This window comes from Parambassis ranga, chromosome 2, assembly GCF_900634625.1.
Source record: "Parambassis ranga chromosome 2, fParRan2.1, whole genome shotgun sequence".
Taxonomy (NCBI): domain Eukaryota; kingdom Metazoa; phylum Chordata; class Actinopteri; family Ambassidae; genus Parambassis; species Parambassis ranga.
In genome coordinates this window covers 17642489-17648488 of record NC_041023.1, presented here as the reverse complement: position 1 = coordinate 17648488, position 6000 = coordinate 17642489, and positions in this window count along the sequence as shown.

Sequence of the window (6000 nt, the reverse complement as noted above, 5' to 3'; positions counted from 1 at the left end):
CGTATTTCCCTGTCTGAGTGTGATTGATAGCGTCTGGGCTTCGTCCTTTACATCACGGCACGCAGACAGCAGAGTGACTTCACTCAGTGATGAGGGGAGGACTGCATAAATCAGGCTGATGTATGCTGTCAGGCACTCCTTTGGACACACCTACTCATTCAAGGATTTATACTCCTATACTACTGTCCTCATGGTATCACTGAAGCACAGAACATATGCTAGAGCCCATCCTCATCAGGAAACTGTAACATCCATATTTAATCCATCATAAGGCAGCCATGGAGGTGGAGATCCATCATGATATGATAGTGGCTAAAAATGGCACCAAACCAAAATTTTTATCTATTCCTATACCCTGTTTTTCAATGCCCAAGCTTAACCAGTAGTTTTTAAGGACCATTAGGACCATTGACTCCGCCCCTTTCTTTGCTACTATATATACTATATATACTTTAATCAGTGTCTTAAGGTTCAACTGGATTTTTATATAGTATTTTTGGATTTATATGGATTTTTTGCCATCCTTATGTGTTTTAGGCCATCATTTGTATGTTGGTGTGGTGTTGTATATGAATAAAAATAGCTTGGTCAGCTTGCTGTACATCCTCTCACAGGAATTCCAAATTGGGTTGATTTGCTTTGTTTTCTAAAAGGATGCATGGTCAGGCTTAACTGGATTGCCATACCAACAAATGGCAGGTCAGATGAGGGTCCAGAGGGTTACAGATAGAGGTTGAGGGGTGGACGGTGGCTTATAGTATAACATTAGCACAATGCTTGATTGGAGGCCATTAGTAGTGCTTTCCATTATGCATTGTGGAATACTCCACTATACAGGGTATGCAAGTGATGTCACTGGAAGCAGAAGTCACTGCGGTTCCACCGACTGAGTGGCAAATAAGCTTGTTGAGTGGCAGCGTTGCGTTTTAAACTGTGGCGAATGAAAAAACAAAAATGCATCTAAACATAGCTATTGTGTGAATATAATTTTACTGATTTTACTGTTACTCACATTGTTCCTTTTTATTATAAAATTACAGACTTAATGAATGAATGAATTATTATTATTATTATAACAAAAGCAACTCTAATAATAATAATACATATTTTAATAAAATGTTAAAAAATTATTATTTTATTATATGGGTCCTACTGTTCCTCGGGCGTAATCATAATACCATAATTTTATTGACACACAGAGAATGCGCCTTCTGGTTGTCAGTAGCTGAAAAACAGATGTACAGGAAGATAACAGATATCAGCTAACAAGATAATACAGATAAGGCCAAACAAGCATTGCATGGAGATACTCTACAGCAGAACAGGGAGGATGAAAGCCAACAGCAGCAGCTGGACACACAAAGATACATGTAGAAATTGCCAGTTAACAGTCTAACATATATATACATAGTGTTTCAGACTTCAAATGATCAATCAGCATTCTTTACAGTTGCATTTGTAAGACACATTTTAAGTTTTTTATGCATGCATCTCTAATTATCTCTAAGTAGTTGTATAAGTGCCTTGCTTTAGTGTTCACTATGAAATTACTGTAAAAAATGGCTTGTGTCATCAAAACTTAATGGCATTAGACAAAAAAAATCTGAGCTCAAGTTTCACTTGTTAGCTTTCACTTAACAGATCCACATAGATAGATGTGGTAGATGAACTATTTGATCACATATTGGACACGAAAGAGGGTCAATGACATCGTTAAAAGACAGGAAGCAGGGCGGCTAGCGAAGACACAGACGTTAGAATCGAATGAGCTGTCAACTGTTTTTGCAGTTTAGTCTATTTAGATGACTTTCACTCTTTTTGATGAGAGCTTGCGGTGTTTAGGGATCACATCTTCCACAAGAACATAGTTTAGGTGGTGGTTACTCCTCCTATTCCGGCCACTTCAACAATATGGTCCACTGCTGCTACAAGCACTTCCAAGTCTTGAAGTCTGTGGGTCTAATGTTTACACTTTCAAACCCTGACCAAGTGACACGTCATAAACAGGAAGTTTTCCATATATAAGACCATGACCTTTGAGGGCTGTTACAAAAGCAATTTCTTCCACCTGTAACAAGCTTCCCTGACATTTTTTTAACAGCTAGTCCAACCTCGACCACCTCACATAATAACTTGGTTCAAACACATGCGCACCCATCCTGGAGATGCATCTCATGTAGCCGAGTTGGCAATGGCCTGGGTGCCAGCACAGATTGTGACTCTCCCACTCCTGACACCCTGTCAGGTTAAAAAGAAGCTGTTATTGCCATGTGTCTGTGTGTGTACAGCACTCAGAATGTCAACGTTTGAGTTGAGTTTTAGGCTCTGTGTTTGTACATGATGCTGAATTGCAACTTGGCAGCAGTGAAACAATAAAACATCCAGAGCAGTAAAAAAAATAATATTAAAAAAAGATCGATACATGGCATAGCTTTATACCTGGCAGGCATTCTTGTTTACAAACCTTATTTAATTGCTGGAAATGGAAAAGACACACATATTAAGCTTGTAGCTGCAGTGGTCAATGGGACAAAGCCAGGATCACCTCAAGGCAGGACTCATCAAGGAAGTGAAGAAGGAGGTGTGAGGAGCATTGAACAGGATTAAAGTCAGCCTTCAAGTGCTCCTGAAAGACAGTCACATAACATCCAAAATGTGTTTCATTCTTTTGTTCCCATAGGTGTTTTGAGTGTGTATGTGTGTGGAGGGCAGGTGTGTGATTATTGGTTCGAGCCGGATTCCACCAGATGTCACGTCGTGCGACAGCTCAGTGTTATTGCATCCAAGAGAAATAAAACAACCCTCAAACATTAAAATGTTCTATGTTATTGCGGTGTGTGTGTGTTCGCTTGCAAGAGAGGTGTAACACACACACACAAGAACAGTTATTGTTGTTGCCACTCACAGACCCCCACATGATTTGGCACCTCTGCATTCATCCTACTGTTCCATAGGTGCACTTGACATTCAGCATGCAACAATGGCTACCCGAAGTTGGCGCTGTGAAGTGCATGCAGTTATTGTGTGTTGATTTGTTCAAACGCCTCTCACTCACTGGAAATAAACCCCACATTATAGTCTTGATGGCCAAGCGTGGCCACTTCACTCTGCATCATGTCACCTTACAAACATCACAGTTTGTGGGTGTTTTTTTTTTGTTTTGTTTTGTTTTAATTAGACTTTGTGTTCGAGTAAATTTGTAATATGTAAATATGTTGAAATGCATCTTCCACAGGGGGCGTTATTATTTTGTGCTCAGAGGGTTCTTTAAGACGAAGATATATTAGGATACCTGCTATTGTAGCTCAACAGGGCTTGACGGCCTAGTCTGGACTTCCAGACAGCCTCTAATCAATGATACCAATATTTGAATGGCTGTGTTTGTGTATTACTTGGACACATACTGGGTCTGTTTATTTCAGTTTTAGAAAACAGGTTGAGTAGAAAACAATAGCCTATTTAAGGCTCAATAACATAGCGGGGAGGTAGGTAGTTATGTCATGATTCTCTACAGGCAATTGAGCCATGCTAACATAGAGCACTTAAGGGCTGACAAGGATGTTTGCTACTCATATTCTATGGTGTTGTGTACCCATAGAATACATATACAGTCCATAGACTTCTAAATATAGATGAACACCCTATGATGTCATCCCAGGGAAGAAACCAAAGCTGTAAATATATTTATTGCTGCTGTAAAGTTGGATATTTTAACATGGATGTCTATGGGGATTGACTCCCTTCTTTGCCATCCAGCCTCCATTACTGTTTTCCGCTTACTCCTCCTTTTGTCCAGGACTTCAAGAGCACCTTCACAATCAAAGGATTGTGGGCTACCTCACTTCCTCTTCATTGGCCTTGGAGATGGACCAGCAGGTGACAGTGGGGACAGAGGAATGGCTCCGAGAACAAAGTGATGTCATTTTGAGAGAAAGAACAAGTATGGAACAGCCTTGACCTTTAGAGGTTGCTGCATGAACTTAGTGCCACCCACAGGGACAAGTTGGTCCAATACAAGTAATTATACAGTTGTTTACTAGACAATAACGGTGAAGAGGAAGCCATCTCAATTTCTGTTAAATTATATAATCATCGCTAAATGTCTACTGCAGATTAAAGTAGCTAAAATCAGGTCCCATGATCCTTTGTGACAGGGTAAAGGGCAAAGAAGAAGAGCCTCTGAGCAGTTCTCCTCCTTCTATTCCCTGACAAGGATGCTTCCCTTTGGAGCTTTTTCCCCATATGGGAGGAGCCAAATGGGTCTGTAGGGAGGGATTTTTATGTATTATCTGGTCTAGGCAGAACAGAGGGACATGGCTGGAGAGCAGAAGTCTGCTGCCACTGTGACCCGATAAGTGGTGGAAGATGGACGGATGCATTTAAATGTGAACGGATATGTGCGGGAAGAAAGCTTCTCATGACTCTTGCCACTTTTACTACACCAAAATTTTCCCTTTGAAGCCCCACCCATTGTTGGGTCCTTCTATAATTTGATTTGGCACTGACACTTGCTTTCACTCAGACAGGCACAGAGGTTCAGGGAAGTGGTGTAAGCCTGCTGTATGAATGGCAGCAGGTAGACTGAACCTGTGAGTCACATACTTTCCAGAAGCTGAGGTTAAATTGCAAATGTTTAAGTTGCACCACAATGGCTACACATCTGCCCTTGTCTCTTCTTTAGTAAGGATTATAGTGCTGATCAGCTTCACTTCCTGTTTTAACATATCACAGTGTTATCTGATTTACAGTGTGTCCAGTGCAGCAAATTTAACAACAGCATTTATGGTGAAGTTTGTTTCCTCAGACAGCCAGTTATCAATATTCCTTTCACATCAGCCACCCGCCCACAAGTGAGTATCCATTATCTAGATGGAGCCCAGGGGACCAAATCCATCAGAAGGTCACAGCATTGTTCATGCAACCAAACTCTCAGCACAGAAAGCAATACAGGATTTGGTCCAAATCCAAAGTTGATCACCATGAGTTTTACAAAGGTACAATTAAGGAATGAGTGCCAAAATTGTAATAATCATTGTTCCATAGAAGAAGAAGGTAGTATTTCTCTTGTATATTAATAGTGCTGGAAAAACTAGACAGCAACTTTCTAGAACTTTAGTAGACCTCAGAAAGATTCTCAGCACTACTAACCAGTGGCACCCAGAGAACATTGCTGTTTAGTCGATAGTAGCAGGGTTAACACACCCTTAGAAATAAATGACAGAATAGGTTGATTGCTAGTGATTTCCAAAATGACATGGATGGTGGATCCTTAATGGAACTGCCACGTTAGAGTGTTGAATCATTGCATGTTCGGCACTTTCCAAACTTGCAAAGACTGGACTGGCCAATAACAGAAGCAAACTGTTCACTTAGTCTTTAATACCCCTGACACACACACATTATTACCAATAATCAATACAATTTGCAGTTGTAATGTGTTGACTTTACCTTGTGACCCTGCTGGATTATCTCAATAGGACATTCTCTCAAAGTAGTGCCAATCAAGGCACTTATAATGGCAACAAGTAGAAAACAAAGTTTTTGTTTTCAAACAATTTTTTGGACTTTGAAGCTCTACTATCATGCTAACAGCTACAGATTTCCATGTTCTAATGCTTTTAGTTTTTTCTGTATTTTAAGCCAACCAAGTTTTTTTTCCCATAATTTGTACATCTCTTAAATGCTATTAGATTAATTGTCATACTTTGAGCCATATTCTCTGATTGTATATTGATGTAACTGTCTACAAGTTGCCAGATCGTCTATGGAATCCCATCAACGCATTATGCTACATACTACTTCCACCTGTGTCTCACTGAAACCTGGCAACCCACAATCCAGATGTCCAGATGGGATATAGATAGCATGTTGTCATACATTTCTTGATAGATTTTAACACCAAAGTGTTGGTAGCTACACTTGGTAGCTTCAAAATATCCTGAGCAGCTTGTTGGGTTTCTTCTGCGATTCATTGGTCTGAGTTGTTTGGATTTAGCATGT